Raw genomic sequence first — 20,466 nt, 5'->3', positions numbered from 1 at the left:
AATTCACATCCAGGTGAAGTAAATAACCTAAGCAGCTTAGACTTCAGTAAAGAAATCGCATTAAATTAATAAATGCACGTATGGTTGGAACGCACCCCGGCACACATGTGTGTACACGTGAACATATATGCACATGTGTTTGTGTATAGGTGAAGCATTTCCAAGGGCTGCTTGATATTGATTGGGTGCTCTTCTCAGGCTCCCACTGTCCTTTCAGAGAAACATGATACAGTCGGAACGTGTGCCCAGCTGAGGAGATCCGCCGACATGGGTCCTAAGGCTGCCGCGGCAGATCCTGATGGTTGGTATACTGCATCGTCATGAAATTGTGGTTCCTTGCACAGGGAAAGGACGGGGAGCGCACAGGCAGGCAGGAAAACCTGGAAGCAGCCAGGAGGGCCAGGGGAAGAAAGCCTGCGGAGGTCAGGGGGCTCCGGGCCAAATCTGTCTCCAGATGCCACCTGCCCTCTGAGGCTGGTAGCAATTTCTCAGAAAAGGTTTTCCTCCTGCCTTTTCTGTTTCAAGTTCCACTTCTGTTGCTGGAGAACTTAAGTGCACCTCTGGAGAAGAATCGTGGCCCAGTTCCACTGCCTGCATGGCAATAAGTGAGAATTTTAGGCATGCATCCGGATCTTGTTTTAATATTTGCTTGTAGTATTTGAATACCATGGGAAGGATCCCAGGCTTGGCTCATCCTGCTTCCAGGAGTCTAATTTAGCTTTTTCTTCACCCACCCATCTGAGCAAGCAAGGGTGACACTCAACTAAAATTTCTACCATTTGAGCTAAACTTTGGGGAGCTAAAATTTCTCAAAACGGTTTTCTAGGATTTTTCCCAACAATTTTCTGTCTGGACTCCAGCCAAAGTTGAACTTCATCCTGCTTGTGTCCCAGAATATTCGGCATGTCCTCCACCCCGGTTTGGCTGTTTGCAAGTGGCAGCGGGGGCGGGGGGGGGCTGTTTTGGGGGTTTGCCTGGACTCACAGGGAGATTCAGCGGTGAGCACCACCAGCGGTGAGAAGATGCTGCCAGGCCATAGGACACCCCCCCCCCCCCCCCCCCCGATGAGGCCTTGAAGTCATCCTGAGGCTGCGCAGGGAGGCGCGTGCCCCGAGCGGGGGAGGCAGCTCAGCCTGGCCATGCCACAGACACGCCCCAAAGGTGCAGGAAGGGGGGAATCTACACTCGGGGGGTGGCTGCAGCTTGCTAACCAAACCCCGTGTTATGGTGTGCAAAAGCGTCCTAAACTGGGATGGCGAATGAGAGCTAAAGTGGAATTTTCTTTCCTGTTGCTTATCATGAAGCGAAAAATCCGTATTGGGAAACAAGGAATGGAAAAAGAACTACGCTTGCCATCTTCCTGTTCCTCTTGGTTGTCGTGCCCATACTGAGTGCGCTGTGTAAGTAGTTCTGTTCGTTTAGCAATTGCTGTCCCTTAATCACCACTGCTTGTCACGGGCAAAATACAAGCTCATGCCAAGCAAGTAGACACAGAAAGAGAACGAGAGAGAAGGGGCCTCCCAGGCCATCCAGTCTGAACCTGGCTCCAGCCGGCTCTGACATGCCCACCTTGCGCATGTCCTTGGACACCCGCACCGATGGGGCCTCAACAACCTCCTGGGGAAGCCCAGTCCACACCCTCGGGGTCCTGACTGTCAGGAAGTGCTTCCTGGCATCCAAATGGAACCTGGGCTCCCTGAGCTTTGCTCCCTTGGAGCGTGTCCTGCCTTCCTCTGCAGGGGAGAACAGGTCTCTGCCCACCTCCGTGTGACACCCCTCTGTCTAGCCACCTTGGAACTTCGTCTTGAATTCCACAAGGTTGGTCTGGCAAGACCTGTTATTCCAGAAGCCGTGTTTGGCTGCCAGCCTCCCTTCCCTATCTAGCATCACTAGATCTCTTGCTATTATGAGCCTTTCCATGGTTTTTCCTACAATGGACGTAAGGCTAACAGGTCTGTAATTCCCCATGTCCCTTCTACTACCCTTTTTGAAAATTGGGACCACTGATGCCACCCTCCAGTCCTCTGGAACTTCACCCGTTCTCCACGAGGCCTCAAAAATGGAGGCCAGCGGGCGTGAGAGAACCCCGGCCAACTCTCTAAGTACTCTCGGGTGTAGCCCGTCAGGGCCTGGCGCCTTTGTAATGTCCAATGCCCCGAGGAGCCCCTTGACTTCAATGGGGGTTACTCTAATCTGTGCCCCTAAGTCCCTGGCCTGATTTAATCTCCCATGCGGATCTCCCCGTCCTGCTTTGGGGAGAATACAGAGGCAAAGTAGTCATTTAGCATCTGTGCCTGTTCCCTCATAGCAGTCACTGGATCTCCTTCCTCCTTATTTAGTGGTCCCACCACTTGTCTCCCCTTCCTCTTCCTATTTACATGCTGAAAGAAGCCCTTTTTGTTGCTCTTGATATCCTTGGCAAGTCTCAGCTCGTAATCAGCCTTAGCCTTGCGAAGAATCCTTCTGCAACAGGCCTCCTCCTCCCGGTATTCCCTTTTGTCTATTTCCCCCAGTACCCATTTCCTATGGAGGTTCCTCTTTCGTCTAATCCCTCTAACCACCTCCTTTTGCATCCATGGAGGCACTCTCCTCCGCCTCCCCACCTTGCTTACTAGAGGTATCGTCAAGGCTGGCGCCTCCAAAACCTCCTTTCTGAGTGCCATCCACTCCTCCTCAACTCCCTGGCCTTCCAGTAACCCATCCCAGGAGACTTCCCCCAGTCTGGCCTTCAGTTGTTGGCCCTCAAAGTTGGCCCGCTTGAAGTCCCAGCTTCTAGTGCTCGACCTGCTGCCTGTCTGCAGTCCCCTGATCTCAAAGCAAAGGATGGAGTGATCACTTGCATCCAGAGCTCCCCTGAGCTGTACCTCATCTATCAGCTCCTCCCTATTGGTCAAGACCAAGCCAAGGATGTTCCCCCGCCCCGTCGCCTCTCAAACCCTCTGTGTGGAAAATCCCTCCCTCTATAACTTCTAGGAAGCAACGTGGCCTGGCTGTCACCGCCAAGTGAGTCTCCCAACTAATATCCGGGAGATTGAAATCTCCCATAATTACTGTGTCTCTCCCCCAAGATATCCTTAGAATCTGGCCTGTAAGGACATCATCCAGGGTCTCAAGTTGACCTGGAGGGCAATAACATACCCCCACTGCCAGGTCCCTTTCCCTGTCAAAACCCCTAAGTTTCACCCAGACTGCCGCTACCGAATCCCCATCTGCGCTGCATTCCATGTACAACTTCCCAGCCCTGCAGGCTTTGATTCTTTCCCACGGGGTGCCAGGCCCCATTCGAGGGGCCAGGATAGGTGAGGGACAGCGTGGTGTTACCTGTGTGGGCTGCACCTCTTGCAAGAGCAGGTCAACAACCAGACATCTTTTTGGCAGAACCTCTCTGCTTCTTGCTCCCTGGAGAGATTTACCAACATTGGTTGGTGAGCCGAGCTGGAAGGAAGAAATTCCGGGGATTTGAGAGGAACCGAACTCCACCAGCTCCAGTCGATCGAACTGAGATGGGCAGAATGGGAGTCCCTGGTGGCACAGCCAGGGACACCGCTTTGGCCCCACAAGGCTTTGCTCCATAGTTCAACCCAGCAACCCCACCCAGAAATTCCTCCAGGATAAGCACGCAGAGAACGAATACCCGGCAAAGGCATGGAAGCCCATCAGCAGAGCGAGCGCTGCTGGATCAGACCTGGGCCCCATCCCGTCCAAGCTTCTGCTGCTCAGGGACTGTGCGCAGGATCCCACAAGTGGGGCAGGGCACCCCAGCGCCCCTCCTTGTCCCCCCGAAAGCAAGGGGCCGGGCTGGGTCATGGGAGTGAAGGAAAGAAAGGTTCTCGCGCACATACGCATGCTTCTGGGAGTGCGTTGCATTCAATGCCGCAAGGCTTACTTCTGAGTAGAGCTATGTAGGAGCACTCATCGCTTGAAAGCACTTGGTGAGGGCAAGCAAGTCACCCATGCTAAAGTGCATCCCATCGCAAGGAACAGAGCACTGCTAAGTCACCATGGCACCGTACGTGGAAAGGGGAGAATCCGCCCATGTGGGAGAAGGAACGAGCTGACGGGAGGGCTGGGTTTTGGGTTTCCGATTGCCCTGCGGGAAGCGACCCACCACTGTGGGAACGCGATCCCCAGAGCCCCGAAATGAGTGCGCGAGGTCAGTAGTCTCCACTAGCAGCAACGCGAGCCATTCGCCCCCCCCCCCCCGGCTGGACAACGCAGTTCTGCAGTTGCCCATCTCAGCCCCAGCCCAAGTGCCCCCCTGGAGGTCGCCTTCGATGGGCTGCCCAGCAGAGCTCCCAGAAACAAAGCATGGCCATTTTCTTTTCTTTCCTGTAAACTTGGTGGCCAATAAAAATATCCGTCCGTCCAACCCAACCCAACCCAACCTTTTCTTCCGTTCTTCCATTCCCCTGCTCTCCCGTTCCCTCATTCCCTCATTTCCTTGTTCCTTCATTCTTCTGATCTTTCAATCTTCCATTCTTTCTCAGAGAGGCAGCACACCCATGTGAGCACCAAGCTGTGTCTGAAACTTGCAATGCAGTTTTCCCGTAAAAATGCATAAAATGCATAAAAAAGAAAACATGAGCATGGAATGCATCAATTAGAGAACATACCAAAGACTTTTGCCTTTGCCTTAATGACCCGTGTTTGGGATGAACCCAGCTGAAGCCTGGAAAAGGAGACATGGAGTTCCCGGAAATGGGCAGGTGCACCTGTGGCTCACCTGGACCCACAAAGAGCCACGGTGCTTGCAGGGAGCAGTGGAGCATAAGCACCGTGTGCCCCAAGGAGTGTCCCCCCCCCCCGTCTCTTTAGATTATCAAGAGGTGCAAAAAAGGAGTGACATGGCTATCGCGATGCAGGTGATCCGTGGCTTCGTGGTTGGGATCGACCCGTTCTTTGAAGAGAGATCCGGTAAGCGAAGCCCAGCGCCTCTCTGGCCTGCTTCTCTCCGCCCAGCATGGCCTTCCCCAGAAGAGCTGGCTCAGCCGGCAGCAACCGGGCTGGGAGCCAGTGGGCCAGCCAGAGACGGCTCCCAGCCAGCCCACCAGCAGAGGCGGCGCAAGCGTTTGCCGAGCCCCCGCGGCCACCTGGCAGGCCGGGCTGTGAGCCCAGGGCCGGGCGGGCACCCGCGCCAGGAGCTGGCTGTTCTGGGGAGCGCGGCCCCCTTCGGAGCAGACTCCGTGCTGGGCTCTTTCATGGATCGAGCCAGCCTCCCCCTGGAGGGGACTCACCGGCAGCCCTGTGGGGCAGCTCGTCACAGTGGGGCGGGAAGCCGGACCAGGCTGGCAGCGGTCTGCCCCCCGTGGCGGTGCGCCTTCCTCCCATGCCCGCCTCCTGCTCTGGCCTTCGGGCGGCACCCAGGGGCACCGTAGGGAGAGGTCCCTGCCGCGAGGAGCTGGCCGTGGCTGCCTCACCATCTCTGGTGTGGGATCAGGGCCTGTGTCCTGAGACACGGGGAGCGGAAGGGGAGCTGTTCTGGGACCCCTGCCCCCGCCTCCAGAGAGGGCTTCTGGGGCAGGAGGTGGGGGGCCAGATCCACTCCCTGCTCCCCGATCCCCGGCTGGGGCAGCACTGCCCAGGCCCGCTTCTGCCAGAAAGGGGGCAGCCAGCGACGGGGGCACCGCCTGCCCTTCCGCACTTGCCGATCGCCCGGCACGGCACCCTCCAGGCAGCCGCTCTCCCGCATAGCAGCGAGGGGGCGGGGGTGCAGGAAAGTCCTGGATAGACAAACACCAAACCAGTGGTGTGCTTGCCTTCGTCTCCGCTCCAGCCTGGGAGACGGGCACTCTAGGGAGAGCAGGGCCGGAAGGGCCGGGGCTGGCCAGGGATGCCTGGGCTCAGCCTGCCCCCGGGTGAGCGGGTTTGTCTCCCGCAGAAGCACGGCGGGGGGGCCGGGCCAGGCAGGGACCCACTGAGAAGAGCATGTCCTTGCCCCACCGCGGTCTCTCGTTCCCTCTGCTGCTTGAGCGGAAGCTGCGTTTTGGCTAGCCACCTCCCTTGCACAGTGGCTCTCTCGTTCTGGCCTTCCTGCCATGAGGGACGGGCTTCCCCAGGTTTGGCCAGGACAACAAGCCATCCTGGTGGAGAGAAGCCATAGAACAAATCTTTCTTCTTTACCGTGGTTCCGAAGGCAAACCTGCCATGCTGAAGAACCACAACTGTGTTCGAATGACAGGCAAACAACGATAAAAACCCGCAGTGGGTTGTTACATCAGGAGAAACCAGTCATTATCTGGATTTAACTTCTGTGTGCTCACCAAGGCTTCTACTGGATTTTTATCCCACTTTTCTGCCAGTGTGTGCATCCACATGCATTCTCAAAATTCAAAATAAACTGAAGTCAAACCTGGAGAAATTCTCAAAGTTGGAGACAACTAAGACTTAAATACTGGAAACATGAGAACCTGAAAGTGGAACAGACACATTTGTCTCTCCGTGGAGTAGACCTATGTGGGATTGAGATGCAAGGGGATTTAAGCAGAGGTGGGATGCAGCCCACCCTCGTTATCCCAGACAGCGAGTCACAGGAAAGTGGCAAGCATCCCAGAGGGGAAGCAGGAAGCTCTGCCCGAAGCCCCAGCTCAAGTGGAGGCCATTCCTCTCCTCATTCCACAGAAGGCATCAGCCCCTCTGTGCCTTTCCTTTCCCCTGCGTTCGTGGTGTTCCTTGTGCGCCTTGTTGAGGTGTGAGAGCCAGGCAGCGCTAGAGAGACTGGATGCACAACGCTGTCCCCTCGCCTGCTCTCCATTGTGTTGTGGTGGTGAGAATGCTGGACGGCGACATCAGAGATTTGAGTCCTAGCCTCCACTTGGCCATGACACTCGCTGGGTGACTTTGGGTCCATCTCAGATTGTCAGCCCAACCTACCTCACAGGACAGTTCTTGGGGGAGAAAATGGAGCTATCTGCGCCCCCTTGGGCTCGTCAGAAGAGGAAAGCGGGCAAAATAGACATGCCACTTAATCTTTATCATCTTCACCATCCAGGTTTGAACCCAGGGCTGGGGAACATCCAGTTGGAGAGAACACCTAGCTGGCCATCAGAGGGTTAGGGCTCCAAGCACGGGCCCCTCGAGTCCCATTGCTGTGCTTTTCTTGCAGCGGGTTGGCTCAGGAGAAGGTCCTGCATCCCCCGGGGGTCAGTCTGGGGGGCTGGAAGGACTGGTGCCGCATCCTTGCTGAGGAGAATCAAGCTTGCTTCTAACTGGACAGCTCACTCTTGGCTCTTTCACAGCAGGGTACAAGTGAATATTGGGGGGTGATTTCTCAGCATCGGGGGGCCATTGTGAGACTCTGATCATTGCAACTCCTTTAGATGCCGATGTGATCATTGCCGCTCAGAACATATCACAAGAGCTAGTGGAAATTGTCACTCTCAATGAAGAGTTGGAAGAAGTGATCGGTAAGTGATGCTGTGATGCTGGAGAACGAGTCTCTGGGAGAGACTCTGCGGCCGCGTCTGGTGAAAGACCCTGTTCAGCCTGGTTCTGAGCCCCCTGCTCTCCTCACTTCTGTCCACCCTTAACAAAACAGAAGTTGAATCTCAGAGGCAGGTTTGGGCAACATCAAAGTAGCCAGGACCACTTTTCCCTGTTTCAGCTACAGAAGCCAAGTTGCTTCTGCCAGTTCCAGAGCAAGGAACAAGAGGAAGCATTGAGAGCAAAAAAGCCAATGGAAACCCACGAGCCGAAAGCAAAGGCTCCTCCCTGGCTTCTGTGCGCCGTCTTAAGCAGCTGACTTGCACTAGGGCAGACCAGGCGAAAGACGGCATCCGTTTACACACCGCAAAAGCCACTTACGGAGCTCCTGTGCTAAGAGCTGTGGTCGTGGCCGCGGGAAGTTGGTGCAGCGCAGCTGCCGTCCTCCATTTTGTTCCACGGAGGTTCCCAGAATGCAGGCTTGCCAGAGAGCTGCCCGGGCTCAAGCACCCGGTTCTGAGGGGGGCTTTGCTCAGAGCAGGGCATGCGCCTGCTTGGCGGGGTGCCCCGGAGACTGCCTGTGCCGTCCGTAGTGCCTGAGGCAGCCCTCCTGCGGGACACGCACCCTCCCCCTCAGCTGCTCTGTGGTCCTCTGGGGGTGGGCAGCTGCTCCTTGGCCATCTCTCCAGATGCCCAGGCTTTGAAGAAGGACCCCTGCAGAGTCTCGGACAAGTTCTGACGGTCCATCAGAACCGTGGGATCCTCAGATCATCCACCTGACTGAGAACAAGCCAAAAGGTGGGCCGCTGGATGCAGTTTCTTCTTTCCCCCTGGAGCAGGAAGGGCCCTTTTCTCCCACCTCGAGCAGCCCGGGAGCCCACATCCCCACGAGTTTCCTGCCAGTCACACCCTTCTCTGGCACGCTGCACGCATCCGAGAGGCCCCTAAGCAGACCCATTCACTTCTCCTTCATACCCCCAGGCTTTGAGGTTGTTCTCCAACGGGTGGCCAACACCCCACAGCTTCTGGGGGCCACATGGTAACCCCAGTCCTCATTCCACAATTCCTGCTGATGCTTTGCAGATGACAAACACAATGCACCCTCCCCGTGCAGTTTGCGGTTGATCTTTGCCAATTTAGTGCCTAGCTGCTCTGGAAGAGAGGACTGTATTTTTGTCAATAGCTGGTTCCAGCTCCCTGTTGCAATGAAAGGCCTGCTCATTTCCAGAACTTCAGGGTCATCAGCAGGTGTAGGGATGCTGACACAACCGGTGCCGTCACCTGATGGAGTGACTCCCGTTTGGGTTGAAGGAACACTATTCTTGTGTTTGTCTGAGGAGGAGAGTTGGTAACCTTAGACTGCTTGTTTCTCAGTCTATAAATTGTCAAACTGTCTTGGTTGCCTAGGCATAGGTATTAAATCAATAATGAATACACACATAACCAAAAGGAGGATACACGGAACATTCCAGAATACAGGACAAAGTCAGGACCACAGAAGACCTCGCAGTCCTGTTCAAGCAAGAACAAATATCAATTTTATAGATTAAGCCTCCAAGTTAGCCACCACGACTTGGTAGAAATTTATAACATTTCTGAAATTTTGAGTTCTGGAGGATATCAAATTCACGTTGAGGGAACCTTGTCTGGAGTAGCTCAGGATTTCAGGGACTCCATGGCAACCATGTCCTTGGCATACTCTATGCCAGACCTTCTCAACTGGTCGTGGAGATGGTGAACTGAACGGGAGGGGGTTTTCCAGCCTTCCCTTTGTTGGGGTCATATCACCTCTGGTGGAGCTTCCGGCTGCCTGGAGCTTTCCCACCACTCCTTGCATTTACGCCGTCTGCCCCAGAGGCGAATGCATCCAAGGAAACTGGTCACTTCCCCGACGGATTTCTGTAATGCAGTTCATGTGGGGCTGCCCTTGAAGATGGTCCGGATACTTCAGATGGTGCAAAACAGAGCTGCCAGGATGCTGTCGGGGACTGGGCGTTATTCTCACATAACCCCAGTCCTCTACCAGCTTCACTGGCTCCCCATCAAAGTCCGGGCTCAATTCAAGGTGCTGGTTATCACCTACAAAGCCCTCAACAGCTTGGGACCTGGTTATCTAAAGGAGCGCTTGCGTCCATATATGCCCTCCCGCCCCCTGAGATCGGTGGAGGAGGCCCTTCTCCAGGAGCCCTCTGGGAGGGATATCAGGAGGGTGAGTACCCGGAGGAGGGCCTTCTCTGAGGTGGCGCCCCATCTGTGGAATGCGCTCCCCAGAGAGGTCCACCTGGCGCCGTCATCATTTGTTGTTCGGAACCAGGCTAAGACCTTTTTATTTAAACAATATTTTAACAAGTTTTAATACTGAATTTTATTACCATCTTTGAATTGCAGTCAGAGTAGGTCGTTTATTTATGTTATACCATTATGTATTGGAATTTTATTTGTGTAAGTTATCCTGAGGCTCTCGCAAAGGACAGCATACAAATGTCTTAAATAAATAAGTAAAATTCCCAGAGAGCTCTCTAGTATTTCCACCTTATGTCCCTGATTCTCTTGTTGAAGACTTTACTGATCTGCAGGATGGAGAAATGGCCTTAATGGCTGACAGGGCTGATCTGTTCACCTGTTCATCAAACACCTTTCCTCATGGGCAGAGTTTGTACTACTCTATGGAATAACTCAGAGCTGAGATCAGTGCAAAACTAGATGGAGTAGAAATGGAGGAAAATTCCCCGTGGCCCCAGTGGACACTGAGGTGTGCGGGTGGATGCACAGGCAAAGAAATAACCTTTGTGTTTGCCAGCAGGGTTTTCCCGGGCTGCCAGGTCAGGGCTGATGCGGTCTCACCCGAGGGCCACGGAGGGAGCATGCGAAACCCACTGCTTGCAAGGCACACCCGAGGCAAAACGCCTTACGTCTGCCGGGGTGCAGAGCCCAACGTTAGAGGAGGCGTGAGGAGTCCAGAACATGGCCTTGCCTCACCTTGTTGGATGAGTTTCAGGGCTTCAGCTTGAGAAGGAACGAGGATGGACTTAAACCTCTGCCCCGCATGGGTGCCTCCTCTGGCAGGGTGAGGACACCAAGCTTGGCCAGGGAAGCAATGGAAGCGTCCTTCCAACACGGGAGAACCCTGGGCCACCAGCAGGAGGCTGCGAGAAGGCGCGTCACATCTGAGAAACTTTACATCGGTGGCAGGTCTCCCTCTTCTTGCATGAGCCTCATACAGGAGGGCCCCTCTCGAGAGGCTTTTGGGCTGGACCCATTATCTGGATCCATTTCAGGCCTGGTTTTGGCATGGAAACAGCCTCGGTTGCCCCATACGGTGACCTAGGTTGGGGGAAAGACAGTGGGAGTGTGGCCCTCTTAGTCGTCTTGCCCCCTTGACTGCTTCTAATACCACTGGCCATGCCACCCTTCCGTGGTGAATGTTTGGACAGGCACATGGTGGGCATGTCATGAGCGGAGCCGGGGTCAGACTAGATGGCCCAGGAGGGCCCTTCTGACTCGCTCTGCTTCGATGCTTCTGCTTACAGGTAGAATACTGCAGAGGCCCTGCTGCTGCTTCCATGGCCAGCTCCAGGAGTTGGTGCTTGGGTTCTATAGCTCAGCTATTTATTTATTTATTTATTTATTTATTTATTTATTTATTTATTTATTAAAACATTTCTATGCCGCCCCTTGCCAAAGCCTCGGGGCGGCTCACAACATAGAATAAAATACACAATAAATTAAAACAATAACAATTAAAATATATACATTAGAACAAAATAAGCCGCCCTGGCCAAATAAAATTCAATAATATTAACATTTAAAATGCTGCCTAAATAAAAAGGTCTTCACCTGGCGCCGAAAAACAAATAACAACGGCGCAAGACGGACCTCTCTGGGGAGCGCATTCCATAACTTAGGCGCCACCGCTGAGAAAGCCCTCCTCCGAGTAACCACCCTCCTAATTTCCTTCACTGAGGGCTCCCGGAGGAGGGCCTCTCCTGCTGATCTCAGGGGGCGGCTGGGCATATATGGACGTAAGCGCTCCTTCAGGTAACCAGGACCCAAGCCGTTTAGGGCTTTATAGGTCATCTCCAACACCTTGAATTGGGCCCGGACCTCAATGGGAAGCCAGTGAAGCTGCCGGAGAACTGGAGTCATGTGAACATAACGTCCAGTCCCCGTCAGCAGCCTGGCAGCTCTATTTTAAACCAATTGAAGTATCCGGACCATCTTCAAGGGTAGCCCCACGTAGAGCGCGTTACAGAAGTCAAGACGGGAAGTCACCAGCGCATGAGTCACTGTTGCAAGGCAGTCGCACTCCAGATAGGGGCACAGCTGATGAATCAGCCGAAGCTGGAGGAAAGCGCTCCTCGCCGCTGCTGTTACCTGAGCTTTGAGTGAAAGCTCTGGGTCGAGGAGCACTCCCAAGCTGCGGACCTTGTCCCTAGGAGGGAGTGCAACCCCGTTCAGGACAAGGTTCAATTCACCTTCTCCGAAGCCTGAACCGCCTACCAACAGGACCTCCGTCTTGTCTGGATTGAGCTTCAGTTTATTGGCCCTCGTCCAGCCCATTACCTCGGCCAGGCACCAGTTCAGTACAGCCACTGTCTCACCTGGATTGGTGGAAAATGAGAGGTAGAGCTGGGTATCGTCAGCGTACTGATGATTCCGCAGCCCACACCTCCTGATGACCTCTCCCAGCGGTTTCATGTAGATGTTGAACAGCAAGGGGGACAAAATGGACCCCTGCGGTACTCCATGGCATAAATGCCATGGCGCAGAGCCATAGTCCCCCAGCACCACCTTCTGGAACCGGCCATTGAGATAGGAGCAAAGCAGTGCCTCCGACCCCCAATCCCGCAAGCCTATCCAGAAGGATACCACGGTCGATGGTATCGAAAGCCTCCGAGAGGTCCAGGAGAACCAACAGGGACACACTGCCCCTGTCCTTCTCCCTGCACAGGTCATCATACAGGGCGACCAAGGCAGATTCAGTACCGTACCCGGGTCTGAAGCCGGACTGAAATGGGTCCAGATAATCAGTTTCATCCAAGAGTGCTTGGAGTTGTCCCGCCACCACTCACTCCAACACCTTGCCCAGAAACGGGATGTTGGCCGCAGGTCTATAGTTAGTGGCCATCTCTGGATCCAGTGACGCTTTCTTCAGGACCGGTCGTATTACCGCCTCCTTTAAAGGGGCAGGCACCCGACCCTCCCTCAGAGAAGCGTTAACCACTTCCAAGATCCAGGTCCCAATCCCATGCTTGGAGTTATTTATTAACCAAGACGGGCAAGGATCCAATAGGCAAGTGGTGGGACGTACTCGTCCAAGCACCTTGTCCACATCATCGGGCCGCAGTAACTGAAATTCATCCAATAATTCTACATGGCTTCTGCAACCTTCTTAAGTTCTCTTCTGCACTTAGGTTCTTCTGGGTTCCACGAAGGATGGTTTTGAGCCTGGTACCATTTAACATCTCCATGAAGCTGTTGAGCAGGACTTCTTGAGTCTGGAGAGTGTTGTGACCACTGGCTGGGTGACGGCTCATGTACTGAAATGCAACCCAGACAAAACCCAAATTCGGTTAATGGGCGGATCTTCTGACCTGATGGCGTTGTCAGGGGATTGCAGTCCTGCTGAAAGTGCAGGGTCACAGCCTGCGGGTTCATCTTTGTCTCTTGGGCCATCTTCATCACTTTGCCCATTGTGGTGGCCAAACTGATAATACGGGACCAGAAGGTAGAAACGTAGAAACATAGAACCATAGAAACAGAGCAAGTCAGAAGGGGCCTCCCGGGCCAGCTAGTCTGACTGCCGACTCTGCTCAGGCTTCAGCTGCCTCCATGTTTCTGTGCCCATGAAGGATAATCCTAAGTAATATTGGCTGAATGAGTTCATTACTGGAATGGCCATTATGGAAGGGCTGGCTAATGACATTTTTCTTCCTCCTTGAAGTATTTTCATAAAGTATAATGAAATGTAATGCAATAGCAGTACGTAATGCTCTTGAAGTTTTCCATAGATGTATGAACAGAACTGACATTCTCATTTCCTTTTCTATGTGTTCCCCTGGTTTGACTCAAGATGATATTCAAGACAACATGATTGCAGGTTGGAGGTTATACAACAAGAACTTATATTTCTTTTCCGTTGAGAGAGACACCTGGCCAGATTCCAAAGAGCAGTGTGCCAGGTTAAGCGCCAGCTTAATTTCCATTGAAACTGAAGAAGAGAAGGTGAGGAAAAATGGTGGCCAACGAGGAGCCTTTGGGCATTCCTAATTAGAATCCACGCGGGTTTTTTTTAAGGGCCTCTTTGCTCACAAGCAATCCGTCTGGGCTTGCATGAAGGGGAGATGCGGGAATGCCCATGCAGGACATCTTGGTCCATTGTTTGCTGGTCAGCTTGGAAGGACAGGAGAAAAGGGGAAGGCTGTCTCCCTCCAGGGAAGAGTGGGCTCGATGGTGGGCGGCCATGGCGTGCCTAGCCAGGAGAGGCGGGAGGCGGAAGGGGACCATCGAGGCACCGCTCCAGCAGAGACGGCGCTTTGCCTGTGGCCTGAGCCCACTGACTCTCGCTCCGGCTAGTGGGCAGAACCGTAAGAGGCCGATGCAAGCCACGCCACGAATTCCTAACGCGTCTGGACGGTGCAGAGCTGCCAGTGCAAGGAGGGCAGGCCTGCAAGGGTCTGGCCGTCTCTTCCATCTCTTCTCTTATTCGTTCCTTGATTCATTTACCACGCCTTTGAACCAGCCACTAGTCCAGCCAGCTCCCGTCTGGGGGGCATTTAGCAGAGTAAGTGGGGGTGCACTGTGCAACCAAGTTGGGCATGTTCTGTCCAAGGATGCTTTTCTGCCCCTCTGGTGCTCCTGGCACAGCCTCAGGTGCGCTTACCTTTGGGTTGCAGGTGCCGCCTGCCTTCCTTTGGCTGCCTGACCAGTTCCTGCAGTGTTGGCACAATGAGCTTGCCTGATGCAGGATCCCCACCCCCAGGAAACTTGCCTGCCTCTTCAGGCAGGGATCTGTTTATGGCAAGAACCAGGCACGCATGCTCAGGGTTCCTGTGGCTCCTGAGAAGGACCCGAGCAGAGAGAAGGCCCCCCACTGCAGCCTGCTTGCGCAGAGGCAGCCACGGAGACTCCCCTCGCGGGGCCCCTGCCCTTGGCCGGCCTCTCGGGCATCGGGTGCGTGTCACTCCACATGCAACTGCGGGGGGGGCTGTGTGCGTGCCCAGCCCTGCCCGCTCGTCTGACAGGATCTTGCAACCTCCTTCTGGAGAAGGGGAAACCCCGCAGCCTCCCTGCACAGATGCCCCAGGCTGACCGGCCAAGCTTGGCTGTGTCCCCTGACCCGAGCACAGTCCATCCTGTCCCGTGGAACCTGTGACTGCCTCGCCGGTGTTGCCAGTTGGAGAACGAGCTGCGGCCCAGCCTCTTGAGGAACCTGCTGCTCGGCGCCTGCCTCTGCTGAGTCGCCTAGAGCCAAGCAGACGCCAGGTTCCCAGCAAGGCTCCCTTCCAGCCACAGCCACGTGCCCAGCGAGCAAAGCTCTGCCCGTATGGACCCGGCGTGTGCCGGCCGAGGCAGCCCAGGAACCCCTGTCCTGCCCACCGACCAGTGTCCAACGGCCCGTGTCGTCCAGGCACCCCACCAACTCAGCTGGGGGCACCACCGGGGTTCCTCCAGGCGCCCCTTCTGCCCCTGGGATCCCACCCACTGCTGCTGCAGACAGCCCTTCCTTCTCCCTCCACTGGGTCAAACGGGAAGTGCCTTGGGGAGCCCCGAACCGGGGAGGCAGGCTGCGTCCCTGGGCTGAGCGCAAAAGAAGGAGATTCAGCAGGGACTAGTGCCAAGTCCTCCACCGAGAACAAAGGAACACGGAGGAACACAAGGCCGGGAAGATGTAGGTCACCAGAGCTGAAACAGAGAAGGGCCTTGGAGTTTTTGTGGATGACAGACTAAACATGCGCCAACAAGGTGACGCAGCTGCAAAGGGGGCAGATGCTATTTTGGGATACATTAACATAAGTATGACTTCCAAATCACAAGAAGTAGTGGTTCCTCTATACTCCTCACTAGTCAGACCTCACCTGGAATCCTGTGCCCAGTTCTGGCCACCAAGGTGTAAGACAGGTGCAGAAAAATGAGAAAGGGTCCAGAGGAGGGCAGCACAAATGTTCCAGGGTTTGCAAACACTGCCCTGAGAGGAGAGACTGAGAGAACTGGGCATGTTCAGCCTTGAGAGAAGACTGGGGTGGTACATGGTATCCCTCTATAAGGACCTCAAAGGCTGTCACAAAGAGGAAGGTCAAGATCTCTTCTTGCTGCTGCCAGAGTGCAGGACACGGAATAAGCAGCTCAAGCTGCGACAATCCAGGTTCGGGCTGGGCATCAGGAAAAGCTTCCTCACTGTCGGAGCAATAGGACAGTGCAACCAGCTGCCTGGAGAGGTGGGGGGCTCTCCCACGATGGAGACACTCAAGGCGAAACTGGGCAGCCACCTGAGTGGGAGGGTGCGACTCGGTGTCCTGCACCAGCAGGGGTTGGACCCGATGGCCTGCATGGCCCCTTCCAACTCTGCTCTTCTGTGATTCTATGAAATATTGTTTGGAAGGACTTGCACAGAAGCACCTGCCAGTAAGGACTTCCTGTCTGTGCTTCCTCATCCTCTTCTTCTTTGTTAGGAGTTCGTAAGTGGGCATGTCAACAAACTGAAGCAAAACTACTGGATTGCACTTTACAAAGACACGTACGGCAACTGGGAGTGGGTTGGCGGGATGAAAGCTGCGCTGTAGTAAGTTGGTGAACGTACCTTCTCTACGTCTTTCTCTGTAGAAGATTTCTCAGGTGTTTTGCTGGTTTTGACTAATATCTGTCCATCGTCTTGCATTCACTGGACCTAGCAGGATGTGGCTTCCCAAGCCCTACCTGCCTGCCTTTGTTTTCTTGTCTTTTCTGTTCAAAGAAAGATGTCTGTAGAGGAACTGATCTGATTCCACTGTTCTGATACATCAGAAGACATTGACAATCACCAGAAATGGATTTATGGGTCTGATTACCAAACACAGACCAGACCTGTGACCCATAGTCTAAATACTGAATTTGAAAAAAGCCCAAGACATATTGGCAAAGGCCTTTTCTGCATCTAAAAGGACAAATGCCACTTTCTTCTTCTTGACAAATTCAAGTGCGTTAATCACAAAGTGTATATTATCTTTCATCAGTCTCTTTAGGTCAAAGCCAGTTCGGACTGTGTGAATCTGTTTTTTTATGTATTTTCTTACTCTTTCTGCCATTATTCAAGGAAAAAGTTTGTAGTCGATGTTCAGTAATGAAATAGGTCTGAATCAGTAGGAATGTGGCAGGGCAGGGTCACTGCCTCCCTTGTATATCAAGGAAGGGGGGGGGGGACTGCAGGGCCCCAATCCTGATCCTCTTTCTGATGTTGGCGGGTGGAGGCGAAGTGAACTGTCTGTTCTTTTGACTGGTGCCATGTTCTCTTTTCAGTTACTGGCGCAGTGGCGAACCAGCTGCCGTGAAAGGCCCGGCTTGCGCGGCCAGTTCCCACGGGTGCCAAAACTATTGCTGGAAGGCGTTGTCCTGCTTTTCCAAAGAGCGCCCTTGTTGCAAGAAATCGCCGGATGACCGTTGGCTGTGACTGGGGGCCTGCGGAAGCAGGAGGCGGGAGTGCCCCCGACTCTGCCCAAACGCGGAGACCTCCATCTTGCTCCCCCTCCCTTTTCACGCAGAAGCCACAGCCCACCACCTGGTTATGGAAGACACACCTGGAAGACCCCCACTCCCAAAAGCCCCTCATCCACCATGCAAAAGGACCACGGGCGACAGCCATGGAAGAACATCTGAGGCAGAACACCAGAAGCCTGGGAAGGCATCTGACGCAAAGGCGGCGGGGTGGATGCAGTATAGAGAAGGAAGAATGATAATAAATGATGATGATGATGCAAAAATTATAGCAAACGGAAAAGTTTATACTGAAAACTGGGGAAATCAGCTCTTTTGGAAAATAAGTGAACGTTTGCAACCAGCCATGGTATTTGGAATACCTTTCTGATGTTCGCAGGAGGGTTTGTTTAGAGAGTTCTTTCAAATTAATGTTCTAGCACTATTGGGGCAAGATTCTAAAGCTCTTTCGGGTTATTCTTATATATCATAGAATAGCAGAGTTGGAAGGGGCCATGAAGGCCATCGGGTCCATCCCTCTGCTGGTGCAGGACACCAGTTACACCCTCCCACTCAGGGGGCTGCCCAGTTTCTCCTTGAATGGCTCCAGTGTGGGAGAGCCCCCCCCCCCCTCCAGGCAGCTGGTCCCACTGCTGTATTGCTCTGACTGTGAGGAAGCTTTTCCTGATGTCCAGCCTGGATCTGGGTTGTCACAGCTTATATATCCCAAACCCCAGAAACCCCTTGGATATGCCGCACAAGCTCTTTCCCACCAGTGCTATTTGCTGGCAGGGGATCCCCTCCATCTTCTTGGGGTTGGCGTCCCCCATGTTCATGTGGAGGCTGCTCAGCTGGGGGTGCCTCGGGGTTTCCTGTCAGCCATGGCAACTCCATGCACGTCCCTTTAGGAAATGGTGGTAGCCCATTTGGAACCTGGTGGCAAAGCATCAAGGGGAAATGAAATCATTTAGCACGGTGCTGTCAACCTTTTTACAGCTGGGGACCAGCCAAAATAGGAAAATTATTTTGGGGGCTGCTAAGGCAGAACTAGAAAGCATTATATACATAATATAGTATTTTTTGTTTTCGTTTTTAAATATAATACCCCAAAAATGAGAATTCTCCAAAATAACAAGAAATCGAGCAATAAACAATGCTAATAAAAGAATGAAATATGGAAATTAAATGTAATTGAATACAACAGAAATTTCTAGAGAGCAATATTGAATTCAAACAAGGCTAGTGAGAAATCTGCGTGGCTTCTTCTCAAGGAAGATTTTCGCAGTGCCACAGGCGTGCTTAACCACAGCCCCGGGGTGAGCACAAACAAGAAGTCATGGAGGGCCAGTTGTGTCGTCCGAAACGATCATGGTCTTTCACTACGGCACGTTTGGTTTTAGAAACCATCACGAGAAGCAGCCGTCTGCTCGGTGGTTTGCACAGATGATGATGATGATGATGATGATGATGATGATGATTACATATCTATGCCGCCCCTTGCTGAAGCCTCGGGGTGGCTTACAACACAATAAAATACATTGAAATACAATAGAACATAATAAATTACCACTAAATACAAAAATACAAAAAAATACACTGAGATACAAACATAATAATATAAAATTAAAATTAACAGTATAAAATAAGTAAATAAAGAATATAGGAGGAGAAGAGAGAAGGAAGAAGAAGTTGCCCTGGCCAGATCATATATTCTAACAATTAAAATGATGTTTAAATAAAAAGGTCTTTACCTGGCGCCGAAAAACCAGTAACGACGGTGCCAGGCGGACCTCTTTGGGGAGTGAGTTCCATAGGTGGGGCGCCACCGCAGAGAATCTGCATTCTCCGAGCCGGGCCTCGTGGCCTCCGTGGGCCTGATCCTGGCAGTCATGCAGGGTTGCTTGCCCTGCAAGGTGCGTGAACCCGGCCGGGGCGTGTGACCTGGTGCCTCGTCTCTGAGTGTTCTGCTCGCCAGGGTCGAACGTAGCCGGGGAACCCCAGCAGCACTGGTTTGGCTTTGTGCAGAGCAAGGAAGGGAAGCCGCCGGAGGGCAGCTGCTGGAGTCCAGAGGCCTGGACATCATGGGAACAGGAGTAACCGCCCGCCGGGTCTCGCCACGGTCCATACAGTGGTGCTGGCCAGTTTCTGCAGCCCTGCGCTCGTGGGGTGTCAAGCGGGCTCTGCCTGTCCGCTCAACGGAGAGTCTTGTCTGCCTGAACGTTCAACACGGGGAGGGCGATCCATGACCCTCCGTGCTGGCCAGAGCTGAGGGAGCTCTTGGCCAAACCTTCTGGAGGCTCCCCACATCACGGACCCACCCACACACTGCCGGTGCGGAGTGCCGGGCCCTGTGAGCACCCCTGCCTCCGGGCCAGGCGTCAGCAGCTCCCTCGGCTCCCAGCAGGAGGAGATTCCTGGTGAGCCCCTGCTCCCCCCTCCTGCTGCCGCTGCCCCTCGTGGCGTGGCCGGGGCGAGGGGGACCCCTGCAGCGAGCGTGTCTAGAAGGGGGCCACTGGACCCTTCCTTTCTTTATTTATAACCTGTCCATACCGTCCCGTACTTAGAGGTCTCAGGACAGTTTGCAGCAAATAAATGAGAAAAACAGTTGCCCAGCAGCCAATGTCAAAATACAAACCCACTAACTAAAACAAGTTAACAGTTGAAATACCGGGAGAATAAAAAGGTTTTCGCCTGAAGCCAAAAGCTGGACCTCTCGGGGAGCGTGTTCCACGATCGGGGTGCCACCGCAGAGAAGGCCCTCCTCCGGGGAGCCACCCTCTCGATCTCTTTTAAGGATTCTCCCTTTGCTCGCCCAACGGAGAGGGGCCAGGCTGGTCTGAACTGGGCCGTCAGCCCTGGGAGCCCAGCTGCTCCCTTGGCCGCCATGCTGGGCACAATGCTTGACCCACAGCGGTGGAGCGAGGTGCCCCGCACACTTCCCCATCGTGCTGCTTTGGGGGGGGGGCGCCTCCTCCCGGGGGCTCCAGTCCCATGTGCTGCCCGCAAGCAGACAGAGCGGCCTTCGTGGCCTGGGCCCATTGGGGAGAGGAGCCGTGGCCCCCCGGGAAGCCTGCCCTGGGCCACGCAGAGCGCGAGGGTATATTCACACGGAGAGGGATATCCCCACATTTGGAACGCTCTCCCCAAGGAGATCCGCCCAGCGCCTGCCTTGCTTTCTTTTCAGCGCCAGGCAAAGACCTCCCTTTCAAAAATATATTTCCATAACTAATTGCCATAAGACCTTTGTTTGATACGTTCTGCTGCATTTTATTGTTGTTTTTCATGTGTTACTGTTTTTGTTATGCTTTTATCGTGTTTTTGTCCTGCGGATGTGAGCCACCCAGAGCGCGGTGGTGCAACTGGGCGGCATACGAATGT

The 20,466-nt window shown here is 53.9% G+C and overlaps 1 long non-coding RNA gene across 1 annotated transcript; it reads right to left on the bottom strand.

The window, feature by feature from the left end:
- Window positions 1–1,279: 1,279 nt before the first annotated feature.
- Window positions 1,280–19,878, bottom strand: LOC123022520. The gene is made up of 3 exons (XR_006414524.1): window positions 19,799–19,878; window positions 8,041–8,045; window positions 1,280–1,292 (listed from the first exon to the last, which is right to left on the bottom strand). It is a non-coding gene; the product is annotated as an uncharacterized LOC123022520 (long non-coding RNA).
- Window positions 19,879–20,466: the final 588 nt, after the last annotated feature.

This window comes from Varanus komodoensis, unplaced genomic scaffold (genome assembly GCF_004798865.1).
Source record: "Varanus komodoensis strain SLA01 unplaced genomic scaffold, ASM479886v1 scaffold2, whole genome shotgun sequence".
In the NCBI taxonomy this organism is placed as follows: Eukaryota; Metazoa; Chordata; class Lepidosauria; order Squamata; family Varanidae; genus Varanus; species Varanus komodoensis.
This window is presented reverse-complemented; position numbering and strand designations above follow the sequence as displayed.